This window comes from Helianthus annuus, chromosome 17 (assembly GCF_002127325.2).
Source record: "Helianthus annuus cultivar XRQ/B chromosome 17, HanXRQr2.0-SUNRISE, whole genome shotgun sequence".
NCBI lineage: Eukaryota > Viridiplantae > Streptophyta > Magnoliopsida > Asterales > Asteraceae > Helianthus > Helianthus annuus.
The window spans coordinates 147,176,811-147,202,185 of NC_035449.2; the positions used below are offsets into that span (position 1 = coordinate 147,176,811).

Consider the following 25,375-nt stretch of genomic DNA (forward strand, 5'->3'; position numbering starts at 1 on the left):
AACCAGACTATAACCGAACAGCTTCGAAAATCGATCATGACACTCAGCTCCAGATTGCAAGGTTCGTCTTCTGTTTACTTTACGCATTTCCTGTTTAGTAGTCACACACTCACAGCTTGTATAAAACAATATATTAGATACCATGGTGATCTGATAGTGTGACACTACTCTTCGACTTATGTGAATCGTAACCCTGTGATACCTTTCGTTGTGTTATTGGAACGGGGGAAACTTCTAGCGCAAGCTAAGAGGCACTGAGATAAGCATACAAAGTGCCTTATTATTATGGGTGCACACTTAATAATAACGTGAGGTGCATGTAAGTCCCAGTGAGGCTTAACGAGCGTGAGAAGGGTTCTGCCTTATTATGTGTAAACTTGGTAGTACGTAGACATTAACGTGATACTTGACTTTCACCTCATTTCGACTCCTAAATTGGTTCATTTCCATATATAGAATCATGAGTGGACGAGGACACGGACGTGGTAACATCAACATGGCTCAAGCTGAGTTAACAAATCTGATAAACACACGTGTGGCTGAGGCTTTGGCAGCCTACCAAGCTGGTACGAACTGTACCAAATACTTTTAAATCCTGTGTCGTGTACACAACTCTTACTCCTGTGTGGTATTTTTTTTCTTTCATTCAACGCATCTGAACAACCAGCCTGCGTGTACATTCAAGATGTTCATGGATTGCAAGCCACAGACCTTCAACGGGACTGAAGGGGCTGTAGGACTCCTACGATGGTTTGAGAAGGCAGAGTCGGTATTTGCTATGTGTAACTGTCCTGCTGGGGACAGGATGAAGTATGCTACGGGCACACTCGAGGATGGTGCCCTAACATGGTGGAATGCCCAGGTTCAGCTGTTGGGTATCGAGGCAGCGAACGCCACTACCTGGGACGACTTTAAAGAATTGATCAGGGAGGAGTATTGTCCTCGCAATGAGATCCAGAAATTGGAAAACGAGTATTATGACCTGAAAATGGTGGGATCTGAGATTGAAGCATACATAAAGCGGTCGTATGAGTTGGCTAACATGTGCCCGAATTTGTCTCGACCTATGTCTCGAAGAATTGAGTTGTTCATCAAGGGATTACCTCCACGAGTGAAGGGTTTAGTTACTGCAGCAAATCTCAACAACTTGACACAGATTGTCCGTTTGGCTCACAAGATCGTTGATCAAGAGGTGGAGAGTAATTCACTACCACCACGTGTTTCTGCTATTGCTACGACCACCGCTACTACGCCTGCTAGTGATAACAAGCGGAAATGGAACGACGCTGACAAAGCAACCAGTGCCAGCCAGTCTCAGAAAAGGCCAGACAACAGCAACAACCGCAGTTTCAGTCAGTCGTCTTCAGTCAATCAAGGCCAGGGTAGTAATCAGAATTAGGGTTCTTATGTTGGGAAGAAGCCACAGTGCAAAAAGTGTGGCTATCATCATTACCGGCAGTGTGTCCGGGCCTGTCGTAGGTACGAGAAAGTGGGCCATGAGGCCAAAGACTGTAGAGCCCCGCAGCCGAAACATCAACAGCAGCAAAACCAGCAGTATCAGAGACAGCAAAGGCAGCAACCTCAGCAGAATCAGGGTCTCAAGAAAGGGTGCTATCAGTGTGGGGATGAGGGCCACTTTAAGCGGGATTGCCCTTAGTTGAATCAGAACGCCAACAACCGCCAGAATAACAGCAATGCTGGAAACAACAACGGCAACAATGGAGGAAATGGCGCTCGTGGAAGGGTATTCACGATCGGTGCTTGTGATGCTAGGAACGACGGCAATGTCGTGACTGGTACGTTTCCTGTGAACAATCTTATTGCTTCTGTGTTATTTGATTCCGGTGCCGATTGGAGTTATGTGTCCCTAGAGTTTAGTCAGCGATTAGGGTTAACTCCCACTAGGGGTGAGCAAGAAAACCGAAATAACCGAACCGTAACCGAATAACCGAAATAACCGAACCGAAAAAACCGAACCGAAACAAAAACCGACGGTTCGGTTTTCGGATTTTTAATAACCGAAAATTTCGGTTCGGTTTTTGGATAAACTTTTTCAATAACCGAAAAAAAACGAACTGAACCGATAAGTTACAATCCATATATTTTTATGTTTAAGTTTAAATTGTTTAAGTGTTTAACCCAATGCTAGTAGAAAATGTTAATTTTATTCTTGAATGTTAAGTGTTTATAATAAAAACATTATAACTGAAATGATTTATTATTATCTATAAGATATAACAAAATTTAATATAAAAATTAAATTTAATAAAAACTTTGAAGAAACATAAAAATAGATTTGAAGATTAGGTTTATATAAAAAATATTAATTAAAGATGTTAACTATAATAACTTAAATATAAACATATAAAAAGATTGTTATAATATAAATTATACTTTTTATTTTTTGAATCTTACAGAATTTTGTTCCAAAAACCCAAATAACCGAAAAACCGAACCGAACCGACGTAAAAACCGAAAAACCGAAACCGAAAAAACCGAAACCGAACGGTTTTTAAAACCCAAAAACCGGCATTTCGGTTACGGTTTTGATTTTACCCAAAAACCGAACCGAACCGAACCGTGCACACCCCTAACTCCCACACCTTTAGAGGTTAAGCAAGTAGTAGAACTAGCTGATGGTAAAACGATAGAAGCTTCGCATGTCCTTTTTGGGTGTAAACTAGATCTCGTGGGTCAAGTGTTTGATATTGATCTCCTTCCTGTTACCCTCGGTAGTTTTGATATAGTAATTGGTATGGATTGGCTGTCTAAGCACCAAGCTGAGATTCTATGTAACGAAAAGATTGTGCGTATCCCTATACCTGAAGGAGAGCCATTGTTGGTTCAGGGGCATCGCAGTGGTGCGATGGCTGGAATTATTTTAGCTATGCAAGCGCAGAAATGGCTACGAAAGGGGTATCCTTCTATTTTGGCACTTGTTACTGATACTCCGTCAGGAGAAAGAAAGATCGAGGATCTGCCAGTGGTACGTGAATTCGCCGATGTGTTCCCTGAGGAGCTTCCTGGTTTACCTCCTCACCGTCAAGTAGAATTTCAGATTGACCTTGCACCAAGAGCAGCTCCAATTGCTCGTGTTCCTTACCGTTTAGCACCTGGAGAATTGCAGGAACTGTCTAACCAACTACAAGAATTATTGGACAGAGGTTTTATTCGACCCAGTTCTTCGCCATGGGGAGCCCAGTTTTGTTTGTAAAGAAGAAAGACGGGTCCTTTCGCATGTGCATTGATTATCGGGAACTCAACAAGGTGACCATCAAGAACCGTTATCCATTGCCACGCATCGATGACTTATTTGACCAGTTGCAAGGGTCAAGTTTTTATTCGAAGATCGACTTAAGATCGGGCTATCATCAGGTAAGAGTCCGAGAGGAGGATGTTCCAAAAACGGCGTTTCGAACGCGCTATGGGCACTATGAGTTTTTGGTTATGCCGTTTGGATTGACGAATGAACCAGCGGTCTTCATGGATCTCATGAACCGCGTATGCAATCTGTATCTTGACGATTTCGTTATAGTATTCATAGATGACATTTTAATCTACTCGAAGAGCAAGGAAGATCACGAGCGACATCTGCGTCTTTTCTTGGAGCTCCTGAGGAAGGAGCAGCTTTACGCGAAGTTTTCTAAGTGTGATTTCTGGATTCGAGAAGTACACTTTCTGGGGCATATTGTCAACGAGTTGGGGATACATGTGGATCCTGCCAAGATCGATGCTATTAGGAATTGGGCGGCACCGAAGAATCCTTCGGAGGTGCGACAATTCCTGGTTCTTGTAGGGTACTATAGTCGGTTTATTCAGGATTTCTTGAAGATCGCTCAACCTCTTACCTCCTTGACACAGAAGAACGTTTCTTCTTTTTGGGGAAAGAAACAGGAAGACGCTTTCCAGCTTTTGAAACAGAAATTATGCAGCGCACCAATCTTTTCTTTACCAGAGGGTACTGAAGATTTTGTGGTTTATTGTGATGCATCGATTCAGGGTCTCGGTTGCGTGTTGATGCAACGCGAGAAGGTAATAGCATATGCTTATCGACAGTTGAAGGTTCATGAGAAAAATTATACGACTCATGATTTGGAGTTGGGAGCTGTGATATTTGCGTTGAAGATCTGGAGGCATTATCTGTACGGTACCAAATGCACCATCTACACTGATCACAGAAGCCTTCAGCATATCTTCAACCAGAAAGAATTGAAGATGCGGAAACGGCGTTGGATAGAGCTTTTGAACGATTATGATTGTGCTATCAAGTATCATCTGGGTAAAGCTAATGTTGTAGCAGATGCACTTAGCCGAAAGGAGACGAAGCCTAAGCGGGTTCACGCATTGCAACTCACTATTCATTCGAACCTTCCTGATAAGATTCGTACGGCTCAGACTGGGGCATTAAAGGAAGAAAACATTGAAGCTGAGGGTTTGCGAGGTATGAAAAAGCAGCTCGAGCAGAGATCTGACGGCATTTATTATATTATGGAAAGAGTATGGATTCCTCTGTTTGGTGATCTCAGAGAGCTTGTGATGGATGAAGCGCACAAGTCACGATATTCTATTTATCCGGGATTGGATAAGATGTATCAGGATTTTAAAGTTTTGTATTGGTGGCCGAATATGAAAGCTCTCATCGCCACATACGTGAGCAAATGCTTGACTTGTGCTAAAGTCAAAGCAGAGCATCAGAAGCCCTCGGGTCTACTTCAGCAGCCAGAGATACCCACGTGGAAGTGGGAGCAGATCGCCATGGATTTCGTTACAGGGTTACCCAGGACTCAGGCTGGAAACGATACTATTTGGGTGATTGTCGACCATCTCACGAAGTCAGCGCATTTTCTGGCAATCAAAGAAACAGATAAGTTTTCGCAGCTGGCAGCAGTTTATCTCAAGGAGGTGGTTTCCAGGCACGGGGTGTCAATTTCTATCATCTCAGACCGAGATCCGCGGTTCACTTCTGAATTATGGCAGTCAATGCATAAATCGTTCGGTTCACAACTCGATATGAGTACTGCTTATCACCCGCAGACGGATGGTCAGAGTGAGCGCACCATTCAGACACTAGAAGACATGCTGCGGGCATGCGTTATCGATTTTGGCAAGGGTTGGGAGAAACACTTGCCTTTGGTGGAGTTCTCCTACAACAACAACTACCACACTAGTAATCAGGCAGCTCCGTTCGAAGCATTGTACGGGCGGAAATGCCGTTCTCCTCTCTGTTGGGCTGAAGTGGGTGACAATCAGATCACAGGCCCTGAGCTTGTACTTGAAACTTCAGAAAGGATTGTTTAGATCAGAAACCGTATGGCGGCAGCGCGCGACCGCCAGAAAAGCTACGCTGACAAGCGTAGGAAACCTTTGGAATTCGAAGTTAATGATCGCGTTATGTTGAAAGTCTCACCCTGGAAGGGTGTGGTGCGTTTTGGGAAACATGGCAAGCTAAACCCTCGTAATGTAGGACCATTTAGAATTCTGGAGCGAATTGGTAAAGTGGCCTACAGGTTGGAGTTATCTGCTGAGTTGGGTAACGTCCATGATGTGTTCCATGTGTCGCAGTTAAAGAAGTGTTTGTCTGATGAAACACTGGTCGTGCCATTTCAAGAACGAAAGATCGATGACAAGTTGCAGTTTGTCGAAGAACCAATTGAGATTATGGATCGGGAAGTTAAGGTTCGCAAGCACAGCCGTATTCCGATTGTGAGAGTTCGTTGGAACTCAAGATGTGGACCGGGGTTCACGTGGGAACGCGAGGATCAGATGAAGCTTAAGTATCCACATTTATTCCCCAAAGACAAGACCAAGCCTGGCAAATCTAGATCTAATGCAACTAGTGAATTTCGGGAAGAAATTCCCATTCAAGTTGGGGATGACGTGGTACCCGCGAAAAATCCACAGTCATCCTGAGTTAACGTCTTACGGTTTTGAGTTTGCTTATTAAATTTCGGGACGAAATTTCTTTCAAGTTGAGGATGATGTGACAACTCGACTTTCCAAGGTCTTTCCCCGACACGTTACTAGATGATGTACTGTGTTTTCAGAATCTGTTATGTTGTATTGTGTGTACTTTGCTAGATGATGAATAAACCGCCTTACTGATTGATTAATTTCTGTTTATTGTTTGTTGCTTGTGCATGAGTTGTATCGAATTGTTTAAATGTCATAAACTTGTCAATAAACTTAGGAACTTGCATGACACCACTCGACGAAACTGGATGTTTCGTCACAAGCCCTAGCCGACGAAACTAAGGCGTTTCGCCATCACTTCCCCCATGAAACTGGGATGTTTCGTCATATAGGCTTCCGGCCCAGGTAGATTCGGCCCAACGTGATACGTTAAAACATAAACTATGATATGATAACCACCAGTTACAAACCAGAAACCCTAGACTCTCTCTAACCTAACGACGGCAGTGAATATTCTCGAAGCATCATCTTCCTGGCCCTAGCATCCTAGTAACGTTATCAAGGTGAATGTTTGTTTGTTTGGATCTATATTCGATGCGTTGGTTTGTGTGGTAATGATTATGTCGAACACGTTGAGTCATATGTGCTTAATATTCATCGTTCATCAACTATGTTGGGTAGTTAGAGTGGTTCGTGGGAGTCTTGAATGATCTTGTATTCTCTCAGGATTACTGTTTAGTGAATGTGATAATCAAATGCGGATTGAATAATTGTTATTATGCGAATGGTTAGGACACTTATTGAACGTACTTATGTTCCCTTATGATTAGTGATGGATGAGATTGATGGTTAGATGTTAACTGGGTAATTGTTATGATTATGATAATCATATGAGTGTATGAATTGTTAAGTTACTGGTTACGTGATAATGATAATGGAGAAACTGATTTACTGGTTTAATTACTCGATGATTATGATGAAACTGTTGATGATGATTAGGGTTTAAAAACTGTCAAAACATGTAATTGATGTTTGAATACGTAACTGTTAAACGACGAAACACTAGGGAGTTTCGCCACGGGTTATCCCGATGAAACTGAGATGGTTCGCCGTGGGTTAGCTCGACGAAACATGATATGTTTCGTCATACAGGGAATCGACGAAACGTAGGGGCTTTCGCCGCAAAGAAGGGTTTCGTCGTGTGAGTCTGTTGATGTGAACAGTTAGAACTGTGAAGTGTATAAGGATAGACATCTGCTAGTATGATAGTGAATGACTGTGTTAATAGAACTATGGTATCGTAACAATGTTTAATGATGAACAAGTGATATGACGTGGTTCTTATGCCAAGCACATTTAACTTTAAGTATTAGTGTGAAACATACATATGATCTGTGAATAGTGGTTGAGCTATATAACTGCTATGTGTTACTCGGAAACTGATTATTGAATGCACAACATGACTATAAATTATACATGAGGATGTGAACTGTAGAATGAAATGCAAACTGTGTGGTTACATTAAGTAACGTATTCTGAAACTGACATTGCTTGATAATCACAATAGGGTGGTTAAACTAACGGAAACGGGTAAATATACATACCGAGCAAACCAAGGTGAGTTCACTGCTCTTTTCTAAGCATGCGTCCGGTGGTTTGGGACATCTGGTAAACGTTCCGGGAAGGAATGCTGGGTAAAATGTTAAACTGGGATGTTGGTTATTAAACTCAATATCTATCATATAAGACCCCTTACATCTACTGTGTTGCTGGGAAGGCAACGAGGTATTTAGTTGATAGCGCTATTAGGTTTGGCACCCTCACACCGGGCCGGAATGGACGGGCGTGAACTATTTACCTTGGCCACTTGACCAATGCTTTGATAGAGGCATTGGGGTTTGGGCAAACACATCTAGTAGCCACATACGGTAATCGAGTAATAACATCATCAAAAACAAACGTTGAACTGTCTTATACACACATCTGGTAACTAAACGCTTTAACAAAACTTGAACTCACCAGCGTCGTCTGACACACTTGTCTGCATGCTTGCAGGTCGTTAGATTTCGGATCATGGACTTGCTATCTGGGAGTGCTGGAGTGGTTATGGATCGAGACTCTTGGATATATTTGATACATTGGTTTTGAACACTTAATTTGGAAACAGTTGTTTAACAATTTATTATATGCTTCCGCTGAATGTTTTCCGTGGTTTAAACTTATGACTTGGTTTTATCTTATGAAATGAATCGAACGTTTTATTTAAATATTATTGGTTCAATGTGATTGGTGGCTTGGATCTTGATACGTCACACGTTCCGCGGTGTTCCCGCATGTGGTATTTTGGGGGTGTGACAATGATCAACAGTAATATGACCCGAGTCACTAGTTGAAAAAATGATCAACAATGATATGACCACCATTACTAGTTGAGAGAATGATCAACAGTAATATGACCCGAGTCACTAGTTGAGAGAATGATCAACAGTGATTTAACCACCGTCACGGGAATCGCTTAGTGACAAATACCTTTGAATAATAATAAGATATATTTTATATCTACTACGTGATAAATTCACTATTGGGCAAAAGTGAGCCAATAAGTGATATGACCACTGTCACATCGGAACTGCCACTATGTGACAAATACTGATTGAGTTTTTGGGTAAATATAAACAAATATAAAAACCATGTTGCTGTAAAGTACAACAATATATTTTATTAAAATGGAATGAACTCGCCAGTATTTATTACTGATAAACTGTTTTCAAAACACGTTTCAGGTAACTTGATGTAAGGATAGTAGAAGCCAGCTATGGAGCACTGAAGGCTTAAATAAAGTGGCTATAAATACCTGAATAAAAGAAGAAATTTATGTTTTATTTATTTGGGTTTATCCCTATAAAAATAATTGAATGGAATATGGGGTTTAGCCCATTTGTTTAAATATTAAAAGTATGGTGTTTTACAAACTCTGAGATTATTTCCTAACTACGATCCTGATGAAAAATTTTCCGCTGCGTAATTAATAAACACCAATACCATCTGGCTGGTTCGCGACTCCCGCTCCCAAGGTGGGGTCGGGGGCTGTGACAAGTCTCCCTTGAAGGCAACCATTACTGATCTTGTCATATTAACCACTGGTGTGTTTCATTTACCCACTGGTGTGTTAAATAAGATAGTTGATGTACATGGAAGTCCCCAGTACCAAGACAAAGGGGCATCAGTGGATGAACCACTAGTAACTTCTTCTGGTCCACCTGCTGATACAACCACTGCTAGTGGGAAATCAGATTATCTCATTCATTTGGGTGATGGTTTAAAATACAAAGAATTGATGGAGAGGGTAGACAAAATTGAAACCTCTGTTGCAGATATCAAAAATATGCTGCAATAGTTGTTACAGTCTCAAAAAGCTCAATCCACTGCTGCAACATCTGCTCCATTCTCCACTGAGCTATGTCACTTGTTTCAACCTATGCTTCATCAACAAAGGCAATATGCTGATCACTAGCATGAAATTCAACTTCAAATGTTTAGAAATGTGATGGAAGCTAGGTACAAGGATACTCAAGCTGATATGAAGGCCATTAAAGCTCATCTGCTCCAAACCACTGGCACTTCTCCTCCTACCATCATTTATGTTGAAAACCCTGATGATGTCAAAAAGGGGGAGAAAGGAAAGAAGGGAAAAGAAGGGCTGTACCTACCACCGGATCCAATGGCTAAAGCAGTTGTAGAAATTCCAAGGCCCGATGGTTCTAAAAAGGTTGATGTGACTCTCAATGCTTTTGCTGAAGAAAAAACAAAGTTAAATAGAAGATGGAAACAAAGGGAGATAAAAGATTTGTAGAGGAAAAGAAAGTTTTTATGGCTAAGGAAGCACAGGGTACTTCAAACCGAAGAAAGACTACCAGAAAGGTTAGCCAACCGAAAACCATACCTTCTAAAACCATTAAACAAATCTCTGAAATCCCCAAGAGTTCCTTACCTCAAACCTCCAAGCCAACAGATGTTAAGACACCGGTTGTATCAACAGTTGTTGATACTTCAGTAGTTTCAACAAATGTTGTGTCAACCACTGCCCTTATCATCTCACCAATCATTACTCAATCCACTGCCACACCAAAAACAACATCACCATCACAAAAACCACCTGCCAAAAAACAGAAGACAACAGTTGATACATCAACAGTTGTAGTGACAACAGTGGTTGAGACACCAGTTGTTTCAACAGCTGTTAGTCAGTCACCCATCACTTCAACCACCCCTTCACAAGCCATAATCCTTTCTGCTCCAAAAATTCAAACAAAAACACCTTCTCCCAAAAAGGTGTATACAAGAAAAAGAAAGTTTCAGGTGCATGATGATGATATACCAGCACCTGATCCTATTTCATCTGCTCCTTACAATATAGTCAAACCTCAACCATTCATACCTCCAACCTTAGCTAATCCAATCAAAGATCCAAAGGTGCTTGAAGGATATGATCCTGCTGATGTTATACCAGTAGCAGCCAGTTATCCACTAGAATTGCATGCTGTAAAGAATGAAACAAGGCAATTCTACACAGTGGATGACCCTTCAAAAAGAAAATTCCCCTCTCTTGTTGGCTTTGGAGATCCAAACAACATGGATGAGTATTTAAAACTCAAAGCCAGTCAAGCTGAAATAAGAGCTAAACTTGAATGCAAAGGGGAAAGTGACAATGTTATCTCAAGTCATATGCAGTTTTTGCTTACCAAAGTTAAACAACAGGAAGATTATGCAAGAGATTTGAGCAAAGAAATGTCCAACCTGCAACAGGAAATGAGAAAAGACCTTCTTGCATTGATCATGAGGGAAAAGTTCTACCCTGCCAAGATTGAGCAGTTCCAAGACTGGCCACTCATTGCTTTGAAACATGAAGCCAACAGAATTGAAAGAATTAAAAATGATCCAGGTATGAAAAGATCAGCACCAAACTGGAGCAAATACAAAAAGGCAATTGCTGATCTTACCTTGGAGTATAAAAGAAAGAAGCAAGAGCTGGTTGCAGTAAAGGTTGGTACAGCCAAAGCCATAGCAAAATGGTCAAGGCAATACACAGATATGGCATATAAGAAGCTGGAAGAAAGGAGAAAGACAAGTCCTAACCTTCCAAAGAAACCAGCATACAGAACCAAGAAAATTGATGAATCTCAGCAGCAGGCCCTCATTTTGAAAACATTATTTACATCATCTGACACTTCCCTCATTGTTATGAATCAAAGGAAGAAGCAAAAACAGACTGATGCTAAAGATGTAGCAAGTGAAGCTGTTTATATGAAAGAAGCCCTCAAAAGAATAATAGAAGAGGATTCTAACTCAGGAAAGTTACAAGAAATTGCCAAAAAGGTTCTGAGCAAACCTCCATCACCTAACTCATCAAAAATAAAGCCTCTCCCAAGAAACCCACTGAACTCAAAAATACTAAAGTGGAAGTCTGATCAAAAGACCCACGTATTGACTCTGATCAAGTCTAGTGGAGAAGTTAAGCACATATCAAGAGAAAATGCACTAGGCCTGAGTGTAGAAGATTTATAAGATCTCCTTGAGCTTCAACTATGCAGGGATGAGGATGATGAAGATTCCATGAACTTTGAATTACAATTCAAAGGGAAAGTTAGGGAATTGTTGATGAGACAATAAAGACCAAAAATAAGGAGGAGTTTTGGCATCATCTGTTCTAGGGAGAGATTGTTGGGTCATGCAATCAAGCCAAAAAAGAACAGATGATATGGAAAGTCAAAACTAGATCCCAACTGTTGATCCACAATAAGCACTATCTATCTAAGTTCCCTCTAATGACAGTGGATATAATAGACTTATAAAGCTAAGCACTGATCTGCCTAACAACTGCTGCATGTAAAGACTGATGAACACAAAGACTGTTGAAGACTATCCACTGTTGCCATCAAAGAACTGATAAAGACTAAAGAACTGTTGAAGACAAAGCCCTGTTGAAGACAAGCACTGATGTACCTAAGGCCTGATCAACCAAAGTAAAACCCCTGCTTAGCAACAACAGAGGTTCAGCATTAACAGCGGATTCAACATCAGTGGTTATGTTAAATAGTGTTTATATGTAACAGTACTTACAATTTCAGTGTTTAGAGTTTGTTAGTTTGTTAGATGGTGCTGTCTAGGTGACGTCAGCTTTGATTCTTAGTGGTTTGATCTGTACTATAAATAGAACAGTTTGTATTGTTCTATTTGAGTGAGTTTTCTCCTCCAATTCATTCATCTTGTACGATTAACCAGTGAGCTCAGGCTGAGGGGGAGTTTAGTATGTAAGCATGTAATCATTTGTTTGTAATCTTATGACTAATGAAAAGCATGTGTTTATCAAAACTATTTCTCTTTGATTGTGTTATAAAGTTTTCCTCCATTTTCGCTGCACTTAATCTCATTTTATATTCATCCATTTGTTCATTTTTATCAAACAAACACAATCATGACGGCCCAAAAATCTTAACAAGATGCAACTAGAAAAATGCAAATTAAAAGGTTTAATTGTATTTGTTTAAAAACTTTAAGGGGGAGTGCAATCAGTAAATTTGTAGAAACGGGAGTGCATTTAGCAACACCCATTAAAATGTTTGATTTAAAGATTGTTCTTTTTGAAGATCTAATCCAATCAATTTCTTGATATTACAAGTGGTGCAAGTTAGATTTTTGTTCTTAATATGTAAATTGTGGCTTTCAAGTCTGTACATTCTGGGCTTTGCTAGTTGTTGAGTTGTCTTTCAAAAAAAAATAATAATAAAGATCCAAAGTACTCCATGCAATTTAATGTAAGTTTATTACTTTATCAAAGAGACAAGGGCCGGGGGTCTCGGCTTGTGTAATATCGGTCAAATTAACACGACTCTTCTTTCTAAATGGGGGTGGAGGTATAAAACGGAGAGGGATAGCTTTTGGGTTAAAGTAATATCCGTTCTTCATCTCCACAGATTATCTTGGGACTTCCTTTCGGTTCGGTTAACACTTAAAGGGGTTTGGAGTAATATTTACAAGATCAGTTCGAGACAACTAGGGGAAAACACTTAGCTTAGAAGTTTAATGTTAGGAGAAGTCGGGGATGGCTTGGATATCTTCTTTTAGTTGGACCCGTGGTTGAATCCGATCCTTCTTAAGGAGGAATTCCCAAATTTGTTTCGTTTGGAACCAAATAAAAGGTGCAAAGTCAAAGAACGTATTGTGAGCCTGTTTCCAACCCGGGTGGCAGGTGGGAGTGGAGAGCAAATCCGGAAACTAATGAAAAGCTTGCTGAATGGAGCTATCTTTATTGTTTGCTCCAACTGGTTTCACTTTCCAATATACAGGATGGGTGGAAATGGCTGGGAGATGTGTCTGAGAAGTTCTCGGTTGGGTCTGTGAAGCGCATCATCGATATTAAATCCGATTACAGCTTTCGTTATGTTTGGGAATGGTGTAAATGGTTGCCGAGAAAATGCAATTTGTTCGCTTGGAGAGCCAAAATGGATAGGATTCCGACAAGGCTTGCGCTTCAAAAAAGGAATATACATGTCGAAGTCAATAGTTGCCCTTTGTGCAACATGGGGTGGAGTCGGTAGACCGTCTCTTTACAACCTGCAGCATTTCAACGGTTATTTGGCAGAAGATCGAAGGCTGGTGTAAAACTTCATTTCTCATCGCGTTTTCATTTAGAGATATCCTAGAGGCGCATAATTGGTGCGGGTTGGAAGGCCAGGCTAAGGACCTTTACCACGGTATTATGATTCTCACTTGTTGGGGTATATGGAAAGCTAGGAATGATTTGATCTTCTAGGGCAAACACGTAAACATTGTGACAACCCGAGTTTTCAAGGTCTCTATTCGACTTAACCTTGTACTCATTTGCAAAGTGTGTTTTATATATATGGTGTGCATCATATTTGAGTGTATGTTAGTAGTGTGTTTTGTGTTAAATTGTGTCTTATAATTAATTATGTAACCTTGGCTGAACACACCCCTACCCTCACGAAATCACCCCAGCCGAAATACCCCACCTGAAAACACCCCTTGTGGTGAAAACACTGTAGTGTTTTCATCCACTAGGGGGCCAACGAAAACAAGAGTGGGCTTCGGCCCAGTAATGATTAAATAAAGGAACTGTTTTAACTCGCGCACGAAATCGATAACTGACAAAACCCTAACCTCCTCTCACATTCTCTCTCTCCCTACCCTTTGAACCTGACGACAAACTTGTGTTCCTCGTAATCTCAAGATCAGTCAAGTTATTGTCTTACTCGTCGCGGTTAGTGTCTACAAACCGTGTGTGCCTGTTAATGAATGATCTGCTGATTGATTTATGATCTTGGTCTCACAAAGATTTGGTAGTTTATATGTTACATATCAATGATATGATTAAATGATTTCGTCGATGACTGATCATGCAACTGTAAGTGATGTTTAGGGTTACTGTATTGCGTAACTGATGTGTGTTGGTGAGGATGTAACCGACAAAATCAAGAGCAGCAGATGAAATCATGAGGACCAGGCGAAAACACCCAATGTTTACGTCCAACATTAAACCCGATGAAATCACTGGGGATATCGTCGCCTGAGTGATTTCGCCAATAAGTGTTTTCGCTCGAAATGATTTTCGGCACAAGTGTTTTCCCCGCAAAAGGGGTCTTCGCCTATAAGTGTTTTCGCCATACATGTGATTTCGTCCAGTGTCTGTCACACTAGTTCTGTTAGTTTAACTCTGTCAAGTTGTTAATGCTGTTAAGTTTATTAACTCCTGTTAAGTCCATAACTCTGGTTAGTCTATTAACTGAGTTAAGTTATTAACTCTATTAACTTTATTAACTCCGTTAAGTGAATCATTACGAACCAGAACTGACTAAATATATGTACATACTTTAGGACTTGACTGATTACTTGTGAGCACATAGTTTAGCATACCGAGCAAACCAAGGTGAGTTCACACTTTCTACAAGGCATGGGATTCCCGAGGGTTGGGAATGGGTTAAAGAACTAAAACGGAAAACCTACATATCCTCCTTGGGTAGGATATGTACGGCCATCCTCCTTGGGTAGGATGCCACTATAAATCCTACGTATTCTCCTTGGGTAGAACTACGTACGTTCGTCCTCCTTGGGTAGGACAACAACCTTAAACTTACTAGACAAAACTCTATCATGAAGTCCCTCACTTTATATCGACTTAATCGCTGAGGCCGATGGCGAGCGGGTCATTAGTTAATAGCGCTATTAGGTTTGACAAACCTCATACCGTGTCGTTTGAACGGGCGTGTACTAATGGATCATGGCAAACTGTCAATGGTGATAGACATTGACGTAGGGCACAACTATTGTTCGTTAGTGGTCGATATGGTAACGGTCTAGTGGTTCACATGGGAAGCCCCCACTGATTATGGTTTGGGAAACAAAAGAACTGGTTAACTCGTGGTATACGAAACAACTCATGATTTCAAAACAAACTGGTAAAACTAAACAACCAACTGTGAACTCGCTCAACTTTGTTGTTGACTCGTTGTTACATGCCTTGCAGGTCGTTAGGTACTCATCGAGCTTGCACGGGGAGGCGTGGTCGTTGTGGGACATGGCTTGTCATATACCATGTCAAACATTTGATACATTTGAACTTTTATTTTGGTTTTAACATTATGCTTCCGCTGATTACTTAAACTATGTTTTGTTTGGACACCAATTATATTGTGTTAGGGTTTTACATTTATTTATACGCTATGTTCAATATGATTGGTGGCTTGATCCTGGTCAGTCACGCCTCCAAGCGGTGATACTCCGCATGTGGACTTTGGGGGTGTGACAGATTGGTATCAGTGCCATTGGTTATAGTGAACTTGGTTTTAAAAAGGGGGAAAAGCTTTTTGGTAAAACCAGACTATAACCCGTACAATGCTCAACGATCCACAACGACGCTTCGCTCCACGTGCAAGGCTCAACACTATAGGTGATATGGTTTATGTTTATTGCCTACTTGCTAGTTACATAGAACTTTGCTCATGGTATGCTTAGATGAACGTAACAACTATTGTTTGAAAACACATGTGTGCTTACTCTCTTCTGTCATCGCACTTTCGCGAACATCTCTCACTCATCTTTCCTTTGATATGAAGATCATGAGTGGACGCGTTAACCTAACTCAAGCCCAGCTAACGGCTCTAATCAATGAACAAGTCACTGCAGCACTCGCAGCCGCTCAGGCAGGAGGTATAACCTGCCATTGCAACTTACTCTAGGATCTTTAGATCCTACTCACGTAAACCAACACTTGTGTTTAACTTTGTCTCTTCTTACACACACGACAGGTCAACATGCTCAGCCTCCTGCATGTACCTTCAAAACTTTTATGGACTGTCGACCTACTACTTTCAATGGCACTGAAGGAGTGGTAGGCCTCCTCCACTGGTTCGAGAAGCTCGAGTCTGTTTTCGAGATGTGTGAATGCCCTGAGGCTCGCAGGGTGAAGTATGCTACTGGTACTCTTGAGGGTATAGCGCTCACGTGGTGGAACGCTCAGGTTCAAATGCTTGGGATTGTTGCTGCTAATGCCACCCCACGGAATGACTTCAAGGACTTGATCAAAGAGGAATATTGCAACCGTGATGACATCCACAAGCTGGAAGTAGAGTTTTTCAACTTAAAGATGACGGGGTCAGAAATCGAAGCATATACGAAAAGGTCAAATGAACTGGCTATTCTGTGTCCTACTATGGTGGATCCTCCCATCAAGCGAATCGAGTTGTACCTTAAAGGCTTGGTGCCAGAAATTCAGAGTCACGTGACCTCAGCTAATCTTGGCACTATCCAGCAAGTTATTCGTTTGGCTCATCGTCTCACTGATCAGGCAGTCGAGCAGAACAGGCTGCCCAAGCGTATTGGTACTACTGCTACAGTTACTACTTCTGATGCCCCCAGCGACAACAAGCGCAAATGGGATGGAATCTCAAGCAAGGGTTCGACATCAGCTCAGTCTCTATCTTAGCAGCGAAAGACTGATGACTACCAGAGTCCTGGTCAGCAATCTTCTGGTAGTCAAGGGCAGGGTGGATACAGGGGAAACCACCCCAAGTGTAACCGATGCAACAGGCATCACAGTGGGCAGTGCAACAAGGGTCATTGTCTGAGGTGTAACAAGTTTGGTCATGAAGCAAAGGATTGCAGGGGCACACGACCGGTGAATCAGAATCGTCAACAGCAACAGCAGGCTCCACAAAATCAGCCGCAGCAACAGCAGGGTAACAGGGGATGCTTTCAGTGTGGTGCTGAAGGTCACTTCAAGAGAAACTACCCCCAGTTGAACCAGAATCAGAATAACAACAACAATCAGGGAAACGGAAACAACAATGGGGGTAACAACAGGGGAAACAATGGAAATAATGGTGCCCGGGGCCGTGCGTTCGTGATTGGGCAGGGTGATGCAAGGAATGATCATAACGTGGTGATGGGTAAGTTTCTTCTCGACGACTTCTATGTTACTGTTTTATTTGATTTGGGTGCAGATACTAGCTATGTGTCCCTAAAAGTTAGTCAGTTGCTTAAGCGCACACCAACACCTTTGAGCACCAAGCATGTCGTACAGTTAGCAAATGGTAAAAGTTTATAGGCCACACATGTAGTTAAGGGTTGTAATCTTATCTTAGCTGGTCAAACCTTTTCTATCGACCTCATTCCTATCGTTTTGGGTAGTTTCGACATTGTTATTCGTATGGATTGGTTATCGCAACATCAAGCAGAGATCCTTTGCAAGGAGAAGATCGTCCGCATTCCTCGTTCTGGTGAAGAACCTTTAGTGATTCATGGCGACAAGAGTGGTGCCGTTGTGGACATCATTTCTTTTCTCAAGGCCCAGAAGTGTTTGCGTAAGGGCCACACTGCTATTTTAGCCCTCGTTACTGACGCATCAACGAAAGAGAAGAAAATAGAGGATATTCCAGTAGTACGCAACTTCCCTCAAGTGTTTCCTGAGGATTTACCTGGTCTTCCGCCTCATCGTCAGCTTGAATTTCAAATCGAGCTAGCTCCTGGAGCAGCGCCAATAGCTCGAGCACCTTATCGTTTAGCTCCATCAGAACTTGAAGAACTGTCCACGCAACTACAAGAGCTCTTGGATAAGGGTTTTATTCGTCCTAGCTCTTCGCCTTGGGGAGCTCCAGTATTATTTGTGAAGAAGAAAGATGGTACCTTCAGGATGTGTATCGACTACCGCGTACTCAACAAGGTGACTGTGAAGAATCGCTATCCTCTTCCATGCATCGATGACTTATTCGATCAGCTGCAAGGGTCGAGCTACTACTCAAAGATCGACCTGAGGTCAGGCTACCATCAACTGAGAGTTCGAGACGAGGATATCTCTAAGACAGCATTCAGGACTCGTTATGGGCATTATGAATTCCTGGTTATGCCTTTTGGATTAACGAACACGCCTACAGTCTTCATGGATCTTATGAACAGAGTGTGCAAGCCCTACCTGGATAAGTTTGTTATTGTATTCATCGACGACATCCTGATCTATTCTAAGAGTCAGGAGGAACACGAGTACCATCTACGGCTTATTCTGGAACTCCTCCGAACAGAACAGTTGTACGCTAAGTTTTCGAAATGCGATTTTTGCCTTCGTGAAGTCCACTTTCTAGGCCATGTGGTAAACAAGGATGGGAGTCATGTTGATCCATCCAAGGTAGACTCGATCAAGAACTGACCTGCACCACGTACACCAACGGAAATCCGCCAATTTTTGGGTTTGGCGGGCTACTACAGAAGGTTCATCAAGGATTTCTCCAAGATTGCGCAACCTCTCACCTCACTAACTCAGAAAGGTGTCACCTATCGTTGGGGTGATGCACAGGAATCTGCATTTCAGCACCTAAAGGATAGACTTTGTAGCGCACCGATTCTTTCATTGCCTGAAGGCATAGACGATTTTGTGGTTTATTGCGACGCGTCAATTCAGGGTCTTGGTTGCGTATTGATGCAACGGGATAAAGTCATTGCTTATGCATCGCGCCAACTTAAAGTTCACGAAAGGAATTATACTACACACGATCTGGAGCTGGGAACTGTTGTTTTTGCACTCAAGATATGGAGACATTACCTGTACGGTACCAAGTGCACTATTTACACCGATCACAGGAGTCTCAAGCATATCTTCAAACAGAAGGAACTAAACATGCGACAACATCGATGAGTCGAGCTATTGAATGATTACAAATGCGCGATCAAGTACCATCCGGGAAAAGCCAATGTTGTGGCTGACGTCCTCAGTCGGAAGGACACTACACCTAAACACGTGTGTGCGTTACAACTCACCATTCAATCTAGTCTTCCTGCTCAGATACGAGATGCTCAAGTTGAAGCATTGAAAGCAGAGAACGTCAGGGCGGAGTCCCTACGTGGATCAAGGAAACGATTAGAACAAAAGGAAGACGACGCTTACTACGTTATAGGGCGCATCTGGGTTCCACTTTTTGGAAATTTACGCGAACTGGTGATGGATGAAGCCCATAAGTCTCGTTACTCAGTACATCCTGGTTTGGATAAGATGTACCACGACATAAAGACTACATATTGGTGGCCTAGTATGAAAGCACACATAGCAGCTTACGTCAGCAAATGTTTGACTTGTGCGAGAGTCAAGACCAAATATCAGAAACCATCGGGCCTACTTCAACAACCAAAGATACCACAATGGAATGGGAGCAAATTTCCATGGATTTCGTTACAGGCCTGCCTAGATCTCAACGTGGAAATGACACTATTTGGGTTATAGTGGATCGATTGACTAAGTCTGCACACTTTTTGGCCATCAAAGAAACAGACAAGTTTTCTACTTTAGCAGACGTTTACTTAAAGGAGGTAGTTTCGAGGCACAGGGTGCCAACCTCTATTATTTCCGATCGTGATGCGCGCTTTACTTCTGAACTATGGCAAGCAATGCACAAGTCCTTTGGCTCACGTTTAGACATGAGCACCGCTTATCATCCACAAACGGATGGGCAGTCTGAACGCACCATCCAAACCCTTGAAGACATGCTTAGGGCATGTGTGATCGATTTTGGCAACGGCTGGGAAAAACATATGCCGTTAGTGGAATTTTCGTATAGTAACAGCTACCAGGCCGCTCCATTTGAGGCATTGTATGGGCGTAAATGCCGATCACCTCTTTGTTGGGCAGAGGTGGGTGATAGTCAGATCACGGGTCCAGAACTTGTAGTAGACACAACGGAAAGGATTGCACAGATACGACAACGAGTGGCGGCAGCTCGTGACAGTCAGAAAAGCTACGCTGATAAGCGCAGGAAACCACTCGAGTTCCAGGTTGGGGATCGAGTGCTACTCAAAGTCTCACCTTGGAAAGGTGTAGTTCGTTTTGGAAAATGAAGCAAACTTAACCCGCGATACGTTGGACCTTTCGAAATCATAGAGAAAATAGGCAAAGTGGCCTACAAACTGAACCTACCCGCAGAACTCAGTGGAGTTGACAACGTATTTCACGTGTCAAATCTGAAGAAGTGTCTGTCAGATGAGACCCTCGTAGTTCCTTTGAAGGAGCTCACTATCGATGATCAGTTGCGATTCGTCGAGGAACCAGTTGAAATCATGGACCGAGACGTTAAGGTTCTCAAGCACACCAGAATACCTCTTGTTCGAGTTCGTTGGAACTCCCGTCGTGGCCTAGAGTTCACCTGGGAACGAGAAGACCAAATGAAACTCAAGTATCCCCATTTGTTCGGGAACAGTGCAACCACTACTGAGGCTGAAGCTACTACGGAATTTCGGGACGAAATTCCAAACCAACGGGGGGATGATGTGACACCCCAGGAAAACCAGGAAACAACACAGCACAACTAGCTTCCTCAATAACCACGTGCTAAATTTCGGGACGAAATTTCTTTCAAGTTGGAGATAATGTGACAACCCGAGTTTTCAAGGTCTCTATTCGACTTAACCTTGTACTCATTTGCAAAGTGTGTTTTATATATATGGTGTGCATCATATTTGAGTGTATGTTAGTAGTGTGTTTTGTGTTAAATTGTGTCTTATAATTAATTATGTAACCTTGGCTGAACACACCCCTACCCTCACGAAATCACCCCAGCCGAAATACCCCACCCGAAAACACCCCTTGTGGTGAAAACACTGTAGTGTTTTCGTCCACTAGGGGGCCAACGAAAACAAGAGTGGGCTTCAGCCCAGTAACGATTAAATAAAGGAATTGTTTTAACTCGTGCACGAAATCGATAACTGACAAAACCCTAACCACCTCTCACATTCTCTCTCTCCCTACCCTTTGAACCTGACGGCAAACTTGTGTTCCCCGGATCCTCAAGATCAGTCAAGTTATTGTCTTGCTCGTCGCGGTTAGTGTTATTCTTTAACTGATTGTTTGATTAGATCAATTGTATGAACGACTTGTTTATTATCATAACTGTGATTGTTTTATGAACGTAAGACTGGATGATCGTTATATATATTGTCTACAAACTGTCATGTATATTGGATGATATGATCGATCGTGTGTGCCTGTTAATGAATGATCTGCTGATTGATTTATGATCTTGGTCTCACAATGATTTGGTAGTTTATATGTTACATATCAATGATTTGATTAAATGATTTCGTCGATGACTGATCATGCAACTGTAAGTGATGTTTAGGGTTACTGTATTGCGTAACTGATGTGTGTTGGTGAGGATGTAACCGACAAAATCAAGAGTAGTAGACGAGATCACGAGGACCAGGCGAAAACACCCAGTGTTTTCGTCCAACATTAAACCCGACGAAATCACTCGGGATTTCGTCGCCTGAGTGATTTCGCCAATAAGTGTTTTCGCTCGAAATTATTTTCGGCACAAGTGTTTTCGCCGCAAAAGGGGTCTTCGCCTATAAGTGTTTTCGCCATACATATGATTTCGTCCAGTGTCTGTCACACTAGTTCTGTTAGTTTAACTCTGTCAAGTTGTTAATGCTGTTAAGTTTATTAACTCCTCTTAAGTCCATAACTCTGGTTAGTCTATTAACTGAGTTAAGTTATTAACTCTATTAACTTTATTAACTCCGTTAAGTAGGTAACTCTACTAGTTTGTTAACTCTGTTAGTTAACTAACACTGTTAGTTTATTATTCTTGTTATGTGAAGCTTGTTATCTTTGCTAAATATATTAACTTTGTTAAGCCTGTTAACCCCATCAAGCATGTTAATTGATTAACCATGTTAGAATTGACTAAGAACTCAGTTATATGGAGTATGATTGTATGAACATGAAATAACTGTTATGTGTTACTTGATGATGATTGCATAAACACACTATGTGACATAAATTGCATGTGAATCATTACGAACCGGAACTAACTAAATATATGTACATACTTTAGGACTTGACTGATTACTTGTGAGCACATAGTTTAGCATACCGAGCAAACCAAGGTGAGTTCACACTTTCTACAAGGCATGGGATTCCCAAGGGTTGGGAATGGGTTAAAAACTAAAATGGAAAACCTCATATCCTCCTTGGGTAGGATATGTACGGCCATCCTCCTTGGGTAGGATGCCACTATAAATCCTGCGTATTCTCCTTGGGTAGAACTACGTACGTTCGTCCTCCTTGGGTAGGACAACAACCTTAAACTTACTAGACAAAACTCTATCATGAAGTCCCTCACTTTATATCGACTTAATCGCCGAGGCCGATGGCGAGCGGGTCATTAGTTAATAGCGCTATTAGGTTTGACAAACCTCACACCGTGTCATTCGAACGGGCGTGTACTAATGGATCATGGCAAACTGTCAATGATGATACACATTGACGTAGGGCACAACTATTGTTCGTCAGTGGTCGATATGGTAACGGTCTAGTGGTTCACATCGGAAGTCCCCACTGATTATGGTTATGGTTTGGGAAACAAAAGAACTGGTAAAACTAAACAACCAACTGTGAACTCGCTCAACTTTGTTGTTGACTCGTTGTTACATGCTTCGCAGGTCGTTAGGTACTCATGGAGCTTGCACGGGGAGGCGTGGTCGTTGTGGGACATGGCTTGTCATATACCATGTCAAACATTTGATATATTTGAACTTTTATTTTGGTTTTAACATTATGCTTCCGCTGATTACTTAAACTACGTTTTGTTTGGGCACTAATTATATTGTGTTAGGGTTTTACATTTATTTATACGCTATGTTCAATATGATTGGTGGCTTGATCCTTGTTAGTCACGCCTCCAAGCGGTGATACTCCGCATGTGGATTTTGGGGGTGTGACAAACATCAACGACATTTTCAGCAAAATTAGGTCGCTAGGTTTCTTATGGTATAAAAATAGATCGATGAATAGGAATCTTACATGGGAGTCATGGTATAAATTTGTTGATATGTAAGTTGAGTTTTGCAGCTCGGTTTTTAAGTCGGTGTTTTTAATAAAGTTTTCCGTTAAAAAAATCAAGGAGACAAGGTTTTAACACGTAGAAAATCTTATATTGATGTGAAAAATTTTTATATAAAATATCTTTTAATCTATAATATATAATCTTTATCTAATGACGTGTTTATTTTTATCTACTTCTTGATATAACTTTGAAAATAAAAAAAAAACAAAACAAAACTTAGTCATGTCTAATTTAATATACTATATTAGATAGAGATCTAGTTTCTTATAAATTTATATTGATGCATAGTTAAAAACAAACAAATCGTAAAGATATAACTATTCTTCCTATACTAATAAACGAATTTTTTTACGTGTGTCACTTCTTGGTGCTTTCTCAATGTAACACCTCAAAAACGGGTTTGGTAATCAAACCACGTTAATATTAATGACTTGGTAAAATACCGTTAGTGGTAAAATTTAACCCGGTGAATATTAGGACTTAAATAAATAATCCTAATATTAACTAAAAGGTGAATAAAAGCTTTCAAGGAAACAAAATGGATAAAAGGCCCGAGTTAGCGGGAACTAAAATAAACTTAGTCATAAATATTCCCGAACCCGTTAAGTTAACTAGAAATGTAAAACCTAGTTAATAAGTGGGAATATTATTGAAAGTAATTTAGGTTGTAACCTAATTAATAACTAACCAAACACGAGGGACCAAAGCCGGGTAACTTGAAAATGAATTATAAACTTAAAAATAAAACACAAACACACACACAATAGTATGTGTGCGTGTGTGAGGATCGACCAGGAAGAGCTTTAGGGAGCTCAAACCCTAACTTCAACAAATCCATCAAATTGAAGGTCAAATCTGGTCCAAATCGGATGCATGAACACATATTAATGATCACCAAGTCGTGGGGATCACAAGGTATGTTGAATCTTATGATTTAGTGATACTTTGAAATTATGATGAACAATCATAATCAAAATTCTGGAATGAATGTTGAATCTATGAGTGTTATTGTGATGAAATCCATGTTTAGGAACAACCCTAGTTAATAATTTGATAAACTAGTGTTGAAAAATATAAATTTGATGATTACCCTTATGTGTGCTAAGTGGGTTTTATGACAAGAAGATGAACACTTGAATTAGAGTGTTAAATTGATGAATATTGATGTTATGATACTAGTACTAAGTGTAGTTCATGAACACTAGACATGAAAGTTTGAATTTTGATGTTAATCTTGGTAAAAATAACTAGTTGTGAACTAGTTAGCAAATGTGTAGAAGTATGCCTATTAGGTGTTTGATAAAATGCCTAAATGAGAAGTAAAGTGTTGAAATTCAATTAAAACGTGTAATTGGCAAGTTTGACTAATTACATGAGACATGGGATAAAACGGGTTCCAATCATAATGTTGAATTGCCTTGATCGTGCATATTATATGATTAAAGGTAGTTGACTTTAGAAAGTCAAACTAACTAGTGATGAAGTCGAATAATAGTTTCGACAAAGAAAATAAGTAAGGTGGAATAGTCATGATTGTTAATGACTAATCTAACCACCTTGTAAATGTTGAAAATAGTTTGACGCTCAACGAGCTAGGTGAAAGGCTTGGGGAAGGAAGCGGGTCAAACGAATCAAGAATGAAGGGAAAAGCATAATTCGGATGCAATGTAAGTATAGCTTACACTAGTCTTATATGTTCGAATATTCTCTTATCGTATTAGTTACGAATAAGATAAATACATAATTTAAGTATGATGTTCCGACGTGTAAACGTACGGAACAAGGTAGTCGAGCATGACAAGAAATCGTGTTGATGGTTTAAAAGAAATTAAAACGGTAAATTGGTCATGCGTTGACCATAATTATTTGTTTTGAAAGTCACTGTAAGGCGTAAGCCATGATAGGCTAAAAAGCGTTAAGAAAACGATTAGTACGTGAAATGACCACACGGTGTAAACCGAAGCGAGTCATATAGATGAGATGGTCATAAATATCATCTTGCCAACATAATCGGTCACTTAGACCAAATGGGTCAAAAGGTGAAAAAAAAATATCACCCTTTG

At 40.9% G+C, this 25,375-nt stretch overlaps 1 long non-coding RNA gene across 1 annotated transcript; it reads left to right on the forward strand.

Annotated features, from left to right (window-relative positions):
• The first annotated feature begins 24,091 nt into the window (after positions 1–24,091).
• LOC110897145 lies at positions 24,092–24,956 on the forward strand. Its single transcript, XR_002568479.2, has 2 exons — positions 24,092–24,227; positions 24,889–24,956. It is a non-coding gene; the product is annotated as an uncharacterized LOC110897145 (long non-coding RNA).
• Positions 24,957–25,375: the final 419 nt, after the last annotated feature.